Genomic DNA, 20,983 nt, shown 5'->3' with positions numbered 1-20,983 from the left:
TTTTTTTTTTTTTATAATGGCCACTCTAACAAGTGTGAGGTGATGTCTCATTGTGGTTTTGATTTGAATTTCCCTGATGATTAGTTATGCTGAGAATCTTTTCGTATACATGTTGGCCATCTGAATGTCTTCTTTGGAGAAATGTTTATTCAGATCTTCTGCCCATTTTTTAATCAGATTCAATCACTCAGTTTCCATACAGATAACAAAAGTCACCTAAGGTGTGTCAAACAGGGACATTTTTTTTAAATTTTTTTAAATTTAAATTCAATTAATTAACATATAATGTATTACTTGTTTCAGGGGTACATGTCTATGATTCATCAGTCTTATATAACCCAGTGCTCATTACAACACATACCCTCCCCAATGTCCATCATCCAGTTACCCCATCCCTCCACCCCGCTCCCCTCCAGCAACCCTCAGTTTGTTTCCTATGATTAAGAGTCTCTTATGGTTTGTCTCCCCCTCTGACTTCGTCTTGTTTCGTTTTTTTCCTCTCTTCTCCTATGATCCTCTGCCTTGTTTCTTAAATTCCACATATCAGTGAGATCGTATGATAATTGTCTTTCTCTGATTGACTTATTTCGCTTAGCATAATACCCTCTAGTTCCATCCACATCATTGCAAGTGGCAAGATTTCATTTTTTGATGGCTGCATAATAGCCCATATTTAATGGACTATATATATATACACACACCACATCTTTATCTATTCATCTGTCTTTGGAGATCTGGGCTTTTTCCATAGTTTGGCTATTGTGGACATTGCTGCTATAAACATTAGGGTGCAGTTGCCTCTTTGAATCACTACATTTGTATCTTTGGGCTAAATACCCAGTAGTACAATTGCTGGGTCATAGCATAGCTCTATTTTCAACTTTTTGAGGAATCTCTATACTGTTTTCCAGAGTGGCTGCACCAGCTTGCATTCCCACCAACAGTGTAGGAGGGTTATCCTTTCTCCACATCCGCGCCAACATCTGTTGTTCCTTGATTTGTTAATTGTAGCCATTCTGACTGGTGTGAGGTGGTATCTCATTGCAAACAAGTACATTTTAATGAAAAGAATACTTAACAAATATCTGGACAATATGAAGGGAACTAAAACGAATGGTGAAGCCCACAGACAACAACAGTGTAGGCCATTACCAACACATTAGGCTAAGATGTAAAGGAAAGCAGTAATGTTCTCAGAGACTGGTGAAAATAGGAACTGTGGAAGAAGAAATCAATGGCAAGAGATGTAGTAATGGAAGGACAAAGTGGTTGCCTAAGACAAGGTCCCAAGCCAGGAAGGGAACCACAAAAAAAAAAAAAAAAATATATATATATATATATATATATATATATATATATATATATATATATATATATATATAATTGCTCTCTTCAACCACTATCTGAATCCAACCAGAAGCCACATGGCAGAGGAATTCACATGATATAGTTCACAGAGCTGAGCCTCCTGAGACCCAAAACTAGAAAAGAAAGTTGAGGATAATAGATCTGGGAAGATAAATGAAGAATAATCACAGCATTCCAGGGCCACCATTGGGAACAGAGACAGAGAAATAGAAGATATAAAGTGAGAATAAGAGAAACTAGGTATTAGGAGTAAAATGGATTATACTGTTAGGGAAACCAGGAGAAGATGGTGTTTCAAGAAAGAGAGAAAGAATAATTGTGAAATTATTTAAGTATTCTCATTGATAAGTGATGTAAAACCAAGGAACCTTCTACAACACATTAACTTTTAAAATGCACATGAATTATCACTGAGGAGATTGTATCTGTACAGATACAATTGTTTACCTGAAAATCTAAACTTATTTAATTGAATAATTATAAGAATTAATAGCAGCTAAATAAAATGAGCAGATACTGAAAATTCTATGAGTGCTTGAACTTACTGAATATAAACTATTGCCAGGTATTTTGTTAGGTGATTTATACATTTCTCTAGTACTTAAAACAACTCCATGATGCAGACATGTTCATCTTAGTAGAATGAGTAAGAAAACTATATGCACTGAAGGTTATTTTGTGGGGACATATAATATCATAAGTGAAAAACAAATGTTTACATATACATATAATTACACTTATATAAGTGTAATTACATTTGTATTAATTATATGTGCTAATGAACAATGACTAGAAATATGAAACTTAATTCAATACTCATTTCTTTCACTCATTCAACAAATATTTTTAGAGAAAACATGGAAGAATTTTGGAGAATCATTGTGTTATTACAGAGGATATGATAGTTAATAAGTTAAACACTGTACTTTTCTCTATGAAAAATGAGTAATGATCCAAACAAAGGAATTACAAACATGGGTATGAAAATAATATTGAGAAGTTTATGACCATTATGTCTTTCTGTATTTGTCTACTATTAACATGGCTATTTTTGTTCATTTATCAACAACAGAAATTAGAATATATGCCTTTTAAGAGCTCCTACCAGATTTTGTTTTCATAGAGAAAGTTCAGTGAAAGGAATGTGTCCAGCGAAGAGAAGGAATTAAGGTGGATTCTGGGATTTCTACCTTGTGAGTGTATTTGAACAGAGTTGGCTTTTACAGAAATAATAAACAACTGGGAGGAACAACTTCTTTGAGATTAATATGCTGTGTTCTCTTTTGAATTTATTCATTTTAAAGAGCCAAAGTGATATTTAGGTAGAGATTCTTAGAAGTCATTTGGATAACACAAGGTCTCAACCTCAGAAAATAGCAAAAGAAATAGGTTGGGGGTTACAGCATAAAGGAGACTTTATAGAAATGAGAGACCTAAACATTGGTTGGTTCTTTATCAGTGAGATGGTAGATTTTTTTTTTTAAGTAAAAAAGAAAATTGTACAACACATTCCAAGTCTTCAAAAGAGATATGTGGAGTGTTAGGGATTTTGGAAAGAAACAGTATTGAGAAAGAAAAGATAGTAATGAAATAGGGTAACAATACTGTATTCAGCTAATAATAGGGACCATGGAGAGGGGCTATCTTTTGCTTGGGTTGTAGAATATGAGTAAAATCTCTTTGAGAAGATTGCAAGGTAAATAGTGTTCCAAGGAGGGCTCTTGATTTTTGTTAATGGCAAAATGTGTATTGATATTTGAAATTTTATTTCAAGATTCTGAATATCTTCTTTTCCCCCACCCGGTCAAGTTATAATTTCAGTCCAACCTCTACTGAGATTTGCTATTGTAGGAATAATGAATCAATATTTATTAGACATAAAAAATGAGATATGACATTTTTCATGGCTCTCTAAATAATCTCCCATTCTATAATATTATATTTTTCCTTCTACCTCCATTTTTCACACATAAATACACAGACATTCACATGCACATGCACATACCACACTATGATTCATGATTCTTCACAAAGCCATCTCAATGATGCAAGATGGGAAAAATTATACTCTTCCCCTTTTCCCAAATTCATCTATTAATATGAAAGCTTGTGCAGTTTGAGTACCCATCATAACTTCTGGAAAAGCTTTCATTTAGTAGGGGTAGAAATTGTCTATTGAGTGTGTTAAGGAAAAAGAATTTACATTAATGTACATTAGTTATTAACATAAAGGGATAGATAGATGAGTAGATGAAAGATTACTCACTTCATATCTTGGAAAATTATCATCTACCTAAATCTGAATATCTAAGGGGCATATGAACATTTCCATAGAGTTGTCTTATTAAATCAATCACCGTAAGAAAAAAATCTCAAATAGATCATAATTCTTAGACCTGCTGTGAGTTTTGTGTATTATACTTTACATAATTATATTATCAGCCTTTTGGTTATTGAGGCAGAAATCACATTTCTTCACATATTTTTACAAAACCATATTATCTTTGCTCTAATACATTTTTTCTAGCCACAGATCTAATCAATACATATAAATTTCAACTGTGTTTCTAACATTTACCATTATCTGCCCATGTTTCAGGCTATTATGATTCTATGTTTAAGTTATTAATCCACATTTTTAATCATTTCTCTTCTTTTAAACTCTTATCTTTGTATGCCAATTTATGTTTAGCTGCCAGAACTGTTTGCTAAAGGAAAAATTTGATCTTGTGACTGATTTTCTTTAAAACCTGAGTAAATAATTTTTGCCTATAAGTTAAAATCTAAAGTCATTGTATATCATTCGAGACTAAATGTCTCCTATTTCAATCCAATTTTCTTCTATAACCTACTGCCCATGGCTTTGTCTGAGCTCCAAATCCACTGGAATACTTTCCGATATCGGTGAACTGCTCCCATCTTTCTATTTATTGTGAGATCTGCCTTTTTGCCGCACTCTGCCTACATCCTACCAGAGCTTTCATCTCACCCCATGTGCTATCTGCCTTACTAAAGTTATTCCTAATTGTTCCAAATAGGAATAACTGTGTTCTTCCTCTGGAATTCTGAATACTCTGAACTATTTATATGACTCTTATCAAAATATTTCCCTAGGTATCCAAACATATTTAAGCAAACTAGTTGCAATTCCACATTGGGAGAAAAATGTGGAATATATTTGCCTAAACCACCTGGCACCTTTGAACATAGTCTGGAATGGGTGTTAGTGTGTGTGTGTTTCTATGTGTGAAATATTAATTTTAGGGTGTCCTTATTTGTTGTTTCTCTCATTGCCAATCCAGAGAATAAATGTATCTCTATTTCATGTATTTTAAGTTCTAAAAGTTTGGAATAATTTTTCCCAGGTATTTTTGCCTGTTTTATTCTCTCAATAAACATAAAACTTGCACGCAATGAATAAACTTTTTCCTTTAAAATTAATTTTTAACTTGTTCTGTGTCTGAACTGCCATTTTATCTCTGCATTCAGCAGCAACACACTGTGACCAGTGCAGAGCAGTGTGTGAGGGCGCTGCTGTCATGATGTCTGAGAAGTGGGCCATGGCAACTCTGCTGCTGCAGTTCTTCTGCTCTGGTTGTGAATTCTGTGGGAAGATTCTGGTGGTGGTCTTGTGACATGAGACACTGGCTTAATGTAAAGATCATTCTGGACAAACTCACAGAGAGAAGCCATGAGGTAGCAGTGTTGACTCCTTCATAAACTCACCTCATTGACTACAAGAAGACTTCCCTCCTGAACTTCAAGGGAATCCATTCACCAGATATCAAAACATTATTTGAGAATTCAAATAATAAATTTATAAACCTAGCTTTTAAAGTCTTGCCAAAGTAAACATCTTGGCAGTCAACAATAAAACTGAGAGATTTCTTTATGACAGAGACAATCAAAGTCCTATGTGAGAGTATAATCTACAATCACACTTCAGGAAACAGACTACAATGCAATGCTTATAGATCCTTTGATGGCCTGTGGAGAGCTGGTGGCTGAACTGCTTGCAGTCCCTTTTGTGATCACTTTAAGAGTCTCTGTAGGAAGCATGAAGGAGAAACATTGCGGAAAACTTCCAGCTCTACTTTCCTATGTTAGTCACATGACAGGACTAACAGGCAGAATGACCTTTCTGGAAAGAGTGAGAAATACAATGCTTTCTGTTTTCTTTGACTTCTGGATCCAGGATTATGACATTCATTTTTGGGAACAGTTTGAAGTGAGGCATTAGCTAAAAGACTCTGCTTTGCATTTTAAACCTGTTATCACAAGAAATTTAGAAAGATTTAAGTGAAATCTAGGTCATTGAAGGAAATACATTTTAAAACACCTATCTTTCATTTTAACTCTACAAGTGATAGCAATGATCTGGTTATCAAAAACTAAGTGGGAATGGAGACAAGAAATCTCTTGCTATGGTTACTCTTTACAGTTATCAAATCATTTCCCATAAGATACCTTCATACTTGTTAAATTCACACCCAAAGCAAAACAAAACACACAAGATCTTTAATCCTCTGAAAAATGGATTGTTCATCATATTTGGATATGACATATAAGTCCAATACCAGGAGTTTTCATATTGGAGGAAATTGTAGATATTCTTGGCAAAAATAGTATAATATTTATTCTAAGAGTAAGATAACCTACTTACTGACACCAGTAATAAACTGAAATATGTCAACATTAACAACAAAATTAACAAAGAAATGTAATTTGCCTGAATTTGCTCCAAAAGTTGTTGATAAATGGGGATGATTATACCAAATCTTGTACCATTCCTATTGGAACCAAATGCTCACCATTTTTGTCCCTCTCATAAATTGTAGATGAAATTTCAGAAAATCCTATTTGGAAAGTTTTATCATGTCTGGTCATTGAAAAGTTTCCTAGAATGCTTTATACTTCTTGGAGGGAGTGCCACACAGAAAAACCTGAAAAAGTAACTAGAAAATTAAAAAACTTTGTTTCTTAGCAGTAAAAGAGAGTAATTTTTTTTACTTCACTGAAATACATTTATTCTACCTGTTTTCATTTCTTTGCCTTTTCTGCTAAAAATGCTTTTTCTCTGCAATTTTCATAAACTCAAGTATGATTTGAATCATTCAACTCAGACAGGCTTCCACTTCAACTATCTTTGAGTAGTATGCACAGATATGAACTAACAAACAGAGGTTCATATTAGAAAATATTATCTAATTCACTAAATATCTAATTGTTTCAAAGAACTAATGTCCAAAGGAGCTCACTTCGAAAATCCTTAGATTTAGACATGACTTGAATTTAAATGCATGATTTTCTATAATTAATTAATTTAATAATCAGTACACATTGCAGATACATACCACATGCTAGGCTCTATATAGATTTAGGTAAAAAAAAAAAAGTAAGAATGTTGGCCTCAAGTCTACCTTCAGAGGTAAATTAAAGAAATAGAACTATAAATAGGTCACTGCCACACTTTGGTAAAATAGGATTATGAGTAAAGACCTCTGGAAGGACTCAAGTTGATAACAAGAGGACAGAAGTATTATCAAAGAAGTGGGGGGGAAAGGGCATTATCTATTAAGCAAAAGTGTATACTGGGCATGCTTCAGGCAATCCCCAAGAATTCTTTAAAATTAAGAACTATCTTACTTGGCTCTCTGGGTAGCTTAAAATAATAGATTCATTTGATAATAATATATAATTGGTAGCTAAAATTTAATAAAAACTTAATTATATATGTTTTATAGAATTATCTACCATGATTATAACTCAACTATATGTGAATAATATAACTAAAGGAAAAGGCATATTGGTCAATTTTATTTCACTGATTCATGTCTGTATTTCCTTATGTTTAACATTTTGAATGAGAGTTACAAAATCATTTACAGGCTTTTTTATATTTAAATTCACTTTCATTCTTTCTTTTCATCCTCTCTCTACTAGTTATTCTGAACCATTGCTTTAAATATAGAATTTTCCTAACTGCTGTAAGTACTATCTTTCTAAAATGAAGCCTAAGGTCATGTAAACTAACTCATCTGGTTGGAGGTGGGGTGGGGAGAGATTAAGTGAAACAAGAGAATGATTAATAGAAAATAATTACCTAGGGGTTCATAATTAAGGCAGAATTTGATTCACAAGGAAGTAGACATCTAAAGGGCAAAAACACTAATTCAGAAGCTAAGAAATGGAGTTCTGATCTAATTTCTGGCAACTGCAAACAAAATGTATTTGGACAAAACTTTACTATCAAATTATTGGCATTGGACTGTGGACCTTGGACATAATTTCAAACATTAAAAAGGGATGACTCTAAAATGAAGCTTTTCTCCCTGGCTGTTATATCACCACCAACTGTGATTAGACTCCTGAAGTGGAAAGTATTCTTGTCTCAGTCTCTTTCTCTCAGTTACAAAACATATTTTTTGGTAAATAGAAATGATTGACTTGGTTATTTGCAATTAGTCATTCTTATGCATAAAAATCCTAAAAGTAATACCCAAAATGTGTTCCCTTCAAAGCACATCAGCAAAAGGCAACAACAAAGTGTATGATAATTGCAGCAAGTACCTGTTTACCTCATATTCTAAAAGGAGGGTTATCATGAATTTGCATTACTCAGGAAGTTCTCACTAATAAAATAGTGACCCATCAACTGAAGTGATGAGATATAACTCAGAAGGATAAGGTGAGCTGATACTGATGGGATCTTACAACATGAGTGATCCTAAATTATAACAGACAGTCGGGCATGAACAAATACCTGACTAGGAAACTAGAAACCATTGACAACTGACTTGGTATAGATATTACAGAGTTTATCTATTGTCTACTATTCAATTGGAGCAAAAAATAAGTGGTAAATTATTTATAGTTTGGAGATGTAGTTAAATCTTTGGTTTATTTCCTTTTTTAAAGATTTATTTATTAATTTGTCAGAGAGAGTGAGAGAGCACAAGTAGGCAGAGCAGCAGGCAGAGGGAGAGGGAGAAGCAGACTCCCCACTGAGTGGGGGGAGCCCGATGCAGGGCTCGACCCCAGGACCCTGGGATCATGACCTGAGCCAAAGGCAGATGCTTAACCAACTGAGCCACCCAGGTGTCCCAGGTTTATTTCCTTTTTTAAATTTAATTTAATTTTATTTAAATTCATTAATTAACATATAGTGTATTATTAGTTGTAAAGGTAGAGTTCAGTGATTCATCAGTTATATCTAACACCCACTATTCATTATATCATGTGCCCTCCTTAATGCCCATCACCCAGTTACCCCACCCCCCCACACCCTCCCTTCCAGCAACCCCCAGTTTGTTTCCTAGGGTTAAGAGTCTCCTATGTTGTGTCTCCTTCTCTGATTTCATCTTGTTTTATTTTCCCCTCCCTTCCCTTATGCTCCTCTGTTTTGTTTCTTAAATTCCACATATGAGTGAGATCATGTGATAGTTGTCTTTCTCTGATTGACTTATTTCGTTTAGCATAATACCCTCTAGTTCCATCCACGTCGTTGCAAATGGCAAGATTTCATTTTTTGGTGGCTGCGTAATATTCCACTGTATGTATATATATATATATATATATATATATATATATATATATATATACCATATCTTCTTTATCCATTCATGTGTCGATGGACATCTGGACACTTTCCATAGTTTGGCTTTGTGGACATTGCTGCTATAAACATTGGGGTGCAGGTACCCCTTTGAATCACTACATTTGTATCTTTGGGGTAAATACCTAGTAGTGCAATTGCTGGGTCGTAGGGTAGCTCTATTTTTAACTTCTTGAGAAACCTCCATACTGTTTTCCAGAGTAACTGCACCAGCTTGCATTCCCACCAACAGTGTAAGAGGGTTCCCTTTCTCCACATCCTCTCCAACATTTGTTGACCCCTGTCTTGTTAATTTTAGCCATTCTGGTGTGAGGTGGTATTTCATTGTGGTTTTGATTTGTATCTCCCTGATGCCAAGGGATGTTGAGCATTTTTTTATGTGTCTGTTGACCATTTGCATGCCTTTGCAGAAATGTCTGTTCATGTCTTTTGCCCATTTCTTGATTGGATTGTTTTTGGGTGTTGAGATTGATAAGTTCTTTATAGATTTGGGTACTAGCGTTTTATCTGATAAGACATTTGTAACTATGTTCTCCCATTCTGTCAGTTGTCTTTTGGTTTTGTTGACTGTTTCCTTTGCTGTGCAAAAGCTTTTATCTTGATGAAGTCCCAAAAGTTCATTTTTGCTTTGTTTCCCTTGCCTTTGGAGACGTGTGTAGCAAGAAGTTGCTGCGGCCGAGGCCACAGAGATTCCTGCCTTTGTTTTCCTCTATGAGATTGATGGATTCCTGTCTCACACATAGGTCTTTCATTCATTTTGAATTTATTTTTGTGTATGGTGTAGGAAAGTGGTCCAGTTTCATTCTTCTGCAAGTAGCTGTCCAATTTTCCCAGCACCATTTATTGAATAGACTGTTCTTTTTCCTTTGGATAGTCCTTCCTGCTTTGTCAAAGACCATAGAGTTGACGGTCCATTTCTGGGTTTTCTATTCTATTCCATTGATTCTATGTGTTTGTTTTTGTGCCAGTACTATACTGTCTTGATAATTACATCTTTGTAATAGAGCTTGAAGTCCAGAATTGTGAGGCCTCCAGCTTTAGTTTTCGTTTTCAACATTCCTTTGGCTATTCTGGGTCTTTTCTGATTCCATATAAATTTTAGGATTGTTTGTTCCAGCTCTGTGAAAAAAGTTGATGGTATTTTGATAGGGATTGCATTGAATGTGTAGATTGCTCTAGGTAGCATAGGCATTTTAACAACATTTGTTCTTCCAATCCATGAGCATGGAATGTTTTTCAATTTTTTTGTGTCTTCCTCATTTGTTTTCATGAGTGTTCTATGGTTTTCAGAGCACAGACCCTTTGCCTTTTTGGTTAGGTTTATTCCTAGGTATCTTATGGTTTTGGGTGCAGTTGTAAGTGGGACTCCTCAATTTCTTTTTTTTCTGTCTCATTGTTAGTGTATAGAAATGCAACTTATTTCTGTGCATTGATTTTATATCCTGTCACTTTGCTGAATTTCTATATGAGTTGTAGAAATTTGGGGGGTGGGGCCTTTTGGGTTTTCCACATAAAGTATCATGTCATCTACGAAGAGTAAGAGTTTGATTTCTTTGCAGATTTGAATGCCTTTTATTTCTTTTGTTGTCTGATTGCTGAGGCTAGGACTTCTAGTACTATGTTGAACAAAGGTGGTAAGAGTGGGCATCCCTGTTGTGTTCCTGACCTTAGAGGAAAAGCTCTCTGTTTTTTCCCCCTTTGAGAATGATATTCTCTGTGCGTTTTTTGTATATGGCTTTTATTATATTGAGGTATGTTCTTTCTATCCCTACACTGTGGAGAGTTTTAATCAAGAAAGGATGCTGTACTTTGTCAAATGCTTTTTCTGCATTTTTTTTTTTTTTTTTTTGGTGGATGTTGAACCACACTTACTTGCCCAGGAATAAATCCCACTTGGTCGTGGGGAATAATCCTTTTAATGTACTGTTGGATCCTATTGACTAGTATCTTGGTGAGAATTTTGGCATCCATGTTCATCAGGGAAATTGGTCTATGATTCTCGTTTTGGTGGGGACTTTGTCTGGTTTTGGGATCAAGGTAATGCTGGCCTCACAGAAAGATGTTTTGGGATGTTTTCCTTCCATTTCTATTTTTTGAAACAGCTTTAGAAGACTAGGTATTAGTTCTTTAAATGTTTGGTAGAATTCCCCTGGGAAGCCATCCGGCCCTGGGCTCTTGTTTGCTGGGAGATTTTTGATTACTGCTTTAATTTCCTTGCTGGTTATGGGTCTGTTCAGGTTTTCTATTTCTTCCTCTTTCAGTTTTCGTAGTTTATATGTTTCTAGGAATGCATCCATTTCTTCCAGATTGCCTAATTTGTTGGCATATAGTTGCTTATAATATGTTCTTATAATTGTTTGTATCTCCTTGTTGTTGGTTGTGATCTCTCCTCTTTCATTCATGATTTTATTTATTTGGGTCCTTTCTCTTCTTTTTGATAAGTCTGGCTAGGGGTTTATTGATCTTATTAATTCTCTCAAAGAACCAGCTTCTAGTTTCATTGATCTGTTCTACTGTTCTTTTGGTTTATATTTCTATTTCCTGGTTGAACCATTCATTCTTTATTAGAATGCTCTTTAACCATCATGTATTTGTATTCCTTCCAAATTTCCTCTTGTTATTGAGTTCAAGTTTTAAAGCACTGTGGTCTGAAAATATACAGGGAATAATCTCAATTGTTTGGTACCTGTTGAGATCTGATTTGTGACCCAGTATGTGATCTATTCTGGAGAAAGTTCCATATGCACTTGAGAAGAATGTGTATTCTGTTGCTTTAGGATGGAATTCTCTGAATAGATCTGTGAAGTTCATCTGGTCCAGTGTGTCATTCAAAGCCCTTGTTTCCTTGTTGATCTTCTGCTTAGATGATCTGTCCATTGCTCTGAGTGGGGTGTTAAAGTACCCTGCTATTATTGTGTTATTATCAATATGTTTCTTTAATTTTGTTATTTAACTAATTGGCTGTTCTCATTTTAGGGGCATAAATATTTACAATTGCTAGATCTTCTTGTTGGATAGACTCTTTAATATGATATAGTGTCCTTCTTCATCTCTTATTACACTCTTTGGTTTAAAATCTAATTTGTCTCCTATAAGGATTGCTACCCCAGCATGATAAATGGTTCTCCACTCCCTCAATTGCAATCTGGAGGTGACTTTAGGTCTAAAATTAGTCTCTTTTAGACAGCATATGGATGGGTCTTGCTTGTTTATCTAATCTGATAGCATGTGTCTTTTGATTGGAGCATTTAGCCCATTTACATTCAGAGTAACTATTAAAAGATATGAATTTAGTGCCACTGTATTACCTGTAAAGTTACTGTTTCTGTATATGGTCTCTGTTCCTTTCTGACCTATGTTACTTTTGGGCTCTCTCTTTGCTTAAAGAATCCCCTTTAATATTTCTTGTGGGGCTTGTTTAGTGATCACATTCTTTTAGTTTCTGTTTGTCCGGGAAACTCTTTATCTCTCTTTCTGTTTTGAATGACAGCCTTGCTGAATAAAGTATTCTTGGCTGCATATTTTTCCCATTTACCACCTGAATATATCATGCCAGTACCTTGCCCCAATTCTCTGTGGACAGGTCTGCTGCCAGCCTTATGTTTCTACCCTTGTAGGTTAAGGGCCTCTTGTCCTGAGCTGCTTTCAGGATTTTCTCTTTGTCTCTGAAATTTGCAAGCTTCACTATAATATGCCAAGGTGTTGATCTAGTTTTGTTGGTTTTGAGGAGGTTCTCTCTGCTTCCTGGACTTGAATTCCCATTTCCTTCCCCAGATTAGGGAAGTTCTCAGCTATAATTTGCTCAAATATACCTTCTGTTCCTCTCTCTCTCTCCTCTTCCCTCTGGGACCCCAATTATTCTAATATTGTTTTGCATTATGGTATTATTTGTCTCTCAAATTCTTCCTTCATGATCCAGTAGTTATTTAATCTCCCTTTCACTGTTTCTTTATTTTCCTCATTTTGTCTTCTATACCACTGAGTCTCTCTTCTGCCTCATTTATCCTAACAGCTAGAGCCTCCATTTTTATTGCATCTCATTAATAACCTTTTTTGATTTCAACCTGACTAAATTTTAGATCTTTTATTTCTCCAGAAATGTCTTCTATGTTTTTCTCAAGCTCAGCTAGTATCTTTATAATAATTATTTTGAATTCTAGTTCGACATCTTATTTAAATCCATATTGATTAAGTCCCTGGCAGTCAGTACTGCCTCACGTTCTTTTTTGGGGGGTGAGTTCTTCTATCTTGTCATTATGTCCAGAGAATAGATAAATGAGAGAACAAAATACAAAAATAGCAACAACCCTGGAAAAATTTACCCTAAACAGATCAAAAGAGATCAGAAACAAAAAAAAAAAAAGAGAGAGAGAGAATATATAATCAAACAGGTGAGTAGAATAGAGCAATACACTAGATCCTGGATGTATTTTGGTCTGTTTGTAAGAAGAAACTAGATCCCAAAATTGTAAAGAGAAACTTATATATATACAAAAGTAAAATTGAATACAATGAAAGGAAGCCAAAAATGAAAAAATATATATATTAAAAATAAATGTAAAAATGAAAATTAAAAAGACTTAAAAAGAGTTGAAAAAATAAGAAATTAGTTGAAAAGGAAAAAAAAATATTTGAAAGACTAAAGAATCATGAGAAAAAACCATGAACTCTATATACTAATTTCTCCTAGCACTGGAGTTTTGCAGTTCTGTGTGATTGATAAACTTGCTATTAGCTGGAAGTTCCTACTGGTCTTCTGGGGGAGGGGCCTGTTACGCTGATTCTCAGGTGTCTTTGCCCCCCAGCAGAACTGCACCACCCTTGCCAGGGGGCTGGGCTCAATGTAAGCTACTCTGGAGATCTGGAGCAGGTGAGGGGGATGAAAATGGAGGCACCCCACTCTAGTCTGGGAGCTGAAAGTTCATGCCCCTCACTCTCTAGTGAGCTCTCACAGAAAAGCAGTTAATCACGCTTGTCTCCTTGGTTTCCATTCACACTCTGTGTTCACCCAGCCTGTGACCAAGCATCTTTATCTCCAGCACGCAACCCTGTTTCGAGTCTCCAAACTTTGCAGACTCTTGTGGCCTGCAACTGTGCTGCTCCTCCCAGGGGATGGAGGGAGATCTCGCCATGGTTCTGCCATTTGTTGGGCCCCTGCTTGGAGAGTGGTCACCCAACCATGCCGTGGTTCATGGTTTATGGCAACATGGAGCTACAAGCCCACTCCTGGGGTTGTTGATTGCAGCCTGCTTCCCTGCTCTGATGTCTGTGAACTCTGCCACACTCAGGCACCTCCATTCTTTCTGTGACCCCAGGGATCCTGAGACCACACTGTCCCACCTAGGATTCTGCCCCTCTTTGCTACCTGAGTGCCTTTCAGGCAGGGAGTCCTCCACCAGAGCCGATTTCTAAAAGGTCCAATTTTGTGCTCCTCTGCTATGCCACTTTCTGGTAGCCAGCGGACAGAGGCTCCCTCCATCCATGGTTTATCTTCACATACATTGCCTTGGATTCACTTCTCCACACCTCCTACCTTGCAAAAAGTGGTCATTTTTCTATTTGTAGAATTGCAACAATTCTTTTCTTAGATCTCCAGTTGAGTTCACAGGTGTTCAGAATGACTTGATAGCTATCTAGCTGAATTCCAGGGGCCAGATGAAACTAGGGTCCCCTACTCCTCCACCATCTTCCTCCTTCTAGCCCTTGGTTTATTTTCTGTTGTGAAAATAAACTTACATATAACTATGTTTTCCTTTCTTTTTCTCTTTCTTTTATTCCATACTGTTGCATTAATGCTCCCTTTCATTTCACATCTAGAAGCCATATTATTCTAAAAGACCTAAACTTATTTTTCCCTTAATAGCTTATCAGTAAATTGGTGATGCAATTTTCTCATTTAACTTATAGGCTAATCCTTCCACCCAATCCTTCATCTTCTCCAGGAAGACACACTACTTATGGGAGACTCTGAGGAAAGCTGAAATTTGGCTAATTCAAACATATTGGGATTTTGAATTTCCTCATCCATACTTACTTAATTTTAAATTTGTCAGAGAATTTCACAGCAAGCCCACCATACCTTTACCTAAGGTAGGACTGTTATGTTGAAAGATTTTTATATTCCTTATGATATGACTCCTGATCTTCCTTTAAAGATTACAGTCATAGCAACAAAGACATGATACTGAACATCTTTGGTTGGCCACTCCATTTCCATTTTCCATGTCAGGAGGGCTCTTAAGTTACAAAAAGGTGTTTTAGGCATTCTATTGAGAAATTAGACTGAAAAATGGCATGATTGAAGTACATCTCAAAATATTATTTCTATAGAGTGGATAATGGATTGAAGTGACAGGAAACTAGAGCCATGAAAATCACTAAGGAGGCTGCTGTAGTCTTCCTAAACAAGCTGATGGAGTTATAAACACAGGCACTTATCATAATGGTAGAGAGATAGCATGCTTTCATGAGGCACTTTGGGATAGGTTCCACAGTATTTAGTGAATGAAAGGAAGCAACAGTTGAGGGAAAGTAAGGAAAGAAGGAAGGCTCCTGGATTTCCATTTTGAATATTTATTTGATAGTGATGGCTTCTAATGATATAGGAAACACATAGAGTTACAATTTGTTTAAAATTAATACAATGAGCTCTATTTTGTGACCACTTAGAGGAGTAATCCTACTCAGTAGGATTTTCATGTAGAATTTTTAGAAGTCATTTGGGTAATAGAGGTCTAAAGCTTAGCAAACAGCAAAGGAAATATTGAGAGTCATCAGCATAAAGGAGAGTTCATGAAAATGAGAAAAATTCCAAATTTGGATTGATTTTTTTTTACCAATTTGATAATGGGTTCCTTTTGAAATGAAAAATAAAATTATATACCACATTTTTAAGGCTTCCAAGAAAAATATGTGGAGTACCAGGGATATTGGAAGGAAATGGTATTGAGAAACAAAAGAGGAACTATTTAACTATCTATAAAGAGTGAGGAAAAAAATCTTTATTTACTTGTACTGTGAGAATATTAACCAAATCCTTTTAAGAAGATTGCAGGATAAATGGTTTCCAGAATTCTTGATTTCTATTTCTAGTAAAATGTATATTGATGAAATTTCATTTCAGGATTATGAATGCCCTTTTTCTTACCAATCAAGTTACAGCTGCAAACCAAACTCTATTAAGACTTAATATAATGAACTGATTTCTAACTAGAGATATCAGAAGAGAGGTGACAATTTCTCTGGCTCTCTAGATAATCTCCCATTCTAAATAATTTATCATTGAATTTCCACTTTTACACACACACACACAAAATAAAAGTCACATAATTTCAGAAAATCATCTCAGATAAGATGATGAAGAGGAGGAAAATTATCCCCTTACAAGTTCAGTTTACCTACTGATAAGAAGTTTGTGCAGCATGAGTACCAATCATGGCTTATGGTTGTTATGTGAGGTTAACACTGGATACAGAGATTAAAAAACAATGAGGGGACACAAACACTAATTCAAAGGGAAACACACACCCTTATATTTATAGCAGCATTATTTACAATAACCAAGATATGGAAGCAGCCCAAGTGTCCACTGATTGATGAGTGGATAAAGATGTGGTATATACATACAATGGAATATTATTCAGCCATAAAAAGAATGAAATCTTGCAATTTGCAATGACATGGGTGGAGCTAGAGAGTATAATGCTAAGCAAAATAAGTCAGTTAGAGAAAGACAAATAACATATGATTTCACTCATATATGAAATTTAAGAAACAAAACAAATGAATAAAGGGGAAAAAAAGAAGGAGCAAGACAAACCAAGAAACAGATTCTTAATTATAGAGAAGTGATGGTGACCAGAAGGGAGGTGGGTGGAGGGATAGGTTAAATAGGTGATGGGGATTAAGGAATGCACTTGTCATGATGAGCACCAGGTGATGTATGGAATTCTTGAATCACTATATTGTATACCTGAAACTAATATAACACTATATGTTAATTAACTGGAATTAAAAATAAAAACAAGAAAAAAGCAATGAGGGTTCCTCTGATCAAGAATCCAATGAATTTAGTATATATATATACATATGATACATATATAAAATTTAATTCAAACTTCATGCATTTGGGGACATGAATCAATATAAATATTAAAATAATAATTTCTGGGATGTCTGAAATTATCTGCTAATACTAGCAAAGCTGAAAATGCAAGTTTACTCTCAACTTTGATGTCATCTCTTCTCTGATCACTTAATAGCCTTTAATTTGAGAACATGGTTATTTCAGAGATGCCACAAAAGTTTTCATAGAGAATACATGACACATGTCTAAAGGATATTATTCTTATACAATAAGATGTGACTGGCCCAACCCCAGAGTTTGCAGCGGCCAACTTGCATAACTACAAATGGCAGGGCTTTAATTTAGAGAGGCAACTACATATCAGTTCTTTGCTGAGTCTCAAATTAAGGATATGTAAGTCATGTCTATTGAGGTGGGAGCTTTTATAAATAGGATGACAGACAATCATTGTCCCCTAAAAGTAGTTTATAATTATAGAGGCAGTTTAAATGTGTTATCTCCTTTTACAGTACATTACTATATATCACAATGCTAATAAATATTTTCTTAGCCCTATTAATAAGGGAATACCTAAATGTAAGAAAGTTACCATGGAAACCATATTTTTTAAAAAGGGCAGATCAACACAGTAATAATTTATTAATATAAATTGTTACAATAATAATTTCAGAAGCCCAATTCAGACCCATTTCAGGGCTTTCTTTTGAGGAATATCTTTTAAAAGTTTGCAAATCACTCAGTTTTTAATAAAATTAAACCTGGTGAATAATGGTGTCCATCAATCATGAAAAGTGTTGTATTCTTATCACCTTATCCTTTTGTATAATGGCTTGGTTCCATAGCTATTCAGTAATCGATGATTATGTACTTAAGCCATAAGTTTTAGACACATACTTCTTCTTAAAGAGACTTGGATGGCAAAAAGAGAGAGAGCGACTGGTTGGCTCTAGGTGTCAAAAGATACAGTCTAACCACGCCTCTTGAATCTTCATTTTACACGTGCAAGTGAACTTTATTTTATTCCCTATGATGCTGCATCTTTGTAATACAAAGAATTTTTTTTTCTGCAGGAAATAGAAGAATTTGTCCAGAACTCAAGTGAAGATCATATTGTGGTGTTTTCCTCTGGGTACAGTTATCCAAAATCTCACAAAAAAAAAGGCCAACCTCATTGCCACAGCCTATGCCCTGATTCCACAGAAGGTAAGTATAACCTTTGATTCTGCTGGGCAGCTATTTACTAACTGGAAAGAGAGTGTGGCTAATGGTGTCTTTCCATTTAAAATTAAATCTCATTTTACATGTAACATAACAGGTAGCAATATTAGTAAAAATTTGTAAACATTACAGTAACATGTGTTGGCACACTTGAGCCCTGCCTACTGAGCCTTGCCATTATTATGGAAACATATCTTTTTGGAATCATTTGTTTTTAATACAATAGAGATGAAACATTAAGCATACTGCTCGTGTTTTAGTATTTGAAATCTTAAGGCCTGTGCTGACTTCTCCCCAAATAGTTCTGAAGTGTATTCACTCCAAGGACTAGGAAAAGGTAGAACTGACATAACAAAGATAGAGCTGAATCATGCTCAAAAATATCTTCCACATCTTTGGTTGTTTTAGGATTTGATCCATTGCAGTTGAACATGAAAGCCGAAGTCTACATTCATATAGTCTTTCTAATTAATTAGAGCTTTCTAGAATTAAAAGGCAGTTGAAATGCTAATTATAAACAAGATACTTTGTTGAACAATGCAATATCAGCAAACCCACTATGTCATTTTTACCTAAAATAAAAATAAAGAAAAAAGAAGTAAAAGGAGGTAGGAAGAAAAGGAGCAGGAAAAGATAACCAATCTGACAGATGGTAGCTACACTTATGGTGAGCATAGCATAAGGTATAAACTTGTCTAATCACAATGTTATACATCTAAAACTAATGTAACATTGTGTGTCAACTATAATTCAATTTTAAAAAATAATAATAAATAAGTTTAAGTGATAACAGACAAAATGTATCCTTAATAGATGACTAGTGCAAGCCCTTTTAAAAAAGTGGTTGTAAACAGTTCCACTATGTCTTTCAGTGTTTACACCTATATACTCTCTTTTTTTTTTAATTAACATATAATGTATTATATCTTTCAGGGGTACAGGTCTGTGATTCATGAGTCTTACACAAAACACAGTGCTCCCCACAACACATACCCTCCCCAAAACCTATATACTCTTCTCTCAACTGTCACCTAAAACAAGGTGGATGCTTAACTTATAAGTAACTCTACAACCTTAAGATTTCATTATCCTGTGGTTTTAATTGTGAAATATATGCACTGCCTTCTACAGATTTTATGGAGATACAAAGAAAATAAACTGGCCACATTAGGAACAAATACTCAGCTCCATGATTGGATACCCTAGAATAATCTTGGTAAGATCATGGGGAATTAAAGTTGTAGAGTTGGAGGATGGATAAGATGAATAATTGTTTAACAGCTAATAAATTCAATTGATATTTAACAATTTTTAAGTGTTTCTCATTTTACCTCAATTTTGAATGATACAATTAAAGATGTGGTCATTACTTTTATAGATTCATACTTGCTAAAATTAAAAAAAAATTCAGGCCACACAGAAGGAATTAATGCTTCCTTTTCCTGGGATAGCAATTTTCTGTAGTAGCAATGTGCTTAGCTTCTGTAGAAAATACTGCCTCTTTCAATAACTTATCCCATAGGTTTTCCCCTTCTGTCTGAAATCCTGTTAACCTATTATAATGAAATCCTCACCCACTTCTCACTATAACCCCTAACTAGGTCATTACAAAACCAAAACTTTTCTCATTCATGGTGGAATAAATGGGATCTATGAAGCTATTTATCATGGAGTCCCTATTGTGGGAGTTCCCATGTTTGCTGATCAGCACAATAACGTCTTCCATATGAAGATCAAAGGAGCAGCTGTGGAGGTGAACATCAATACAATGATAAGTGCAGATCTTCTCAGTGCTTTGAGAAGAGTCATTAATGATCCTTCAAAAGTACTAGTGCTTTCTAAAGGATTATCATTGGTTGTGTTATGCATCGTATGAGAAAATGTTAGCAGTCATGCTTAAGAACCTTTCAGTGGATCTTTTCCCACAATCTTGGGTCATTCACTAACTTGATCTGGGAAATCTCCTGGAAGTGATAGTTCATACAGTACTAAACTTCCTTCTTGGGAAAAAAAAAAAAAGGCTTAAATTAATAACAGGTATATTCTGATTTTTTCTGTCTGAATTTAACCATATTATGTTAATAATATAGTTCTTTTTCAATTTCCCCACTATACTTGTTAAAATCCTATGCAAAGAGCAGAGTTCATATAACAACAATTTCTATGGATCTTAGATTGTTTAATTTTTAGAACACGTATTACAAAATTAACTTTAACAAAATTTCATTAATTTCTTTGTATTTGCCTTCCAGTTATAAACAGAATGCTATGTGGTTATCAAGGATTCATCGTGATCAACCTGTGAAGTCCCTGGATCAAGCAGTCTTCTGGATTGAGTTTGTCATGTGCCACAAAGGATCCAAGCACCTGCAGCCAGCTGCCCACAACCTCACCTAGTTCCAGTACCACTCTTTGGATGTGATTGGGTTCCTGCTGGCCTGTGTGGCAACTGCTATATTCTTGGTCACAAAATGTTGTTTGTTCTCTTGTCAAAAATTTGGTAAAATAGGAAAGAAGAAAAGGAGGGAATAGATCTTTCTAAGTTTGGCCCTCTGAAGAGGCCACATGAAGTGAGAATCAGAGTGTCCTGTTAATCTAGCAAACCTTAGCCATGTGAGTGACACTTAGTCCTAGACCATTTCTCCTTAGCTAAGCTGATAGCTAACTGCATAATAATGAGTGAGCCCAGGTAAGCC

General features: G+C 35.1%; 1 pseudogene; it reads left to right on the top strand.

Moving 5' to 3' along the window:
- Nucleotides 1-4,907: 4,907 nt before the first annotated feature.
- On the top strand, nucleotides 4,908-20,819 carry LOC118525388 (UDP-glucuronosyltransferase 2A3-like; annotated as a pseudogene).
- Nucleotides 20,820-20,983: the final 164 nt, after the last annotated feature.

This window comes from Halichoerus grypus, chromosome 3 (genome assembly GCF_964656455.1).
Source record: "Halichoerus grypus chromosome 3, mHalGry1.hap1.1, whole genome shotgun sequence".
In the NCBI taxonomy this organism is placed as follows: domain Eukaryota; kingdom Metazoa; phylum Chordata; class Mammalia; order Carnivora; family Phocidae; genus Halichoerus; species Halichoerus grypus.
Note: the sequence above shows the minus strand (reverse complement) of the source record. Positions and strands in the feature narration are given on the sequence as shown.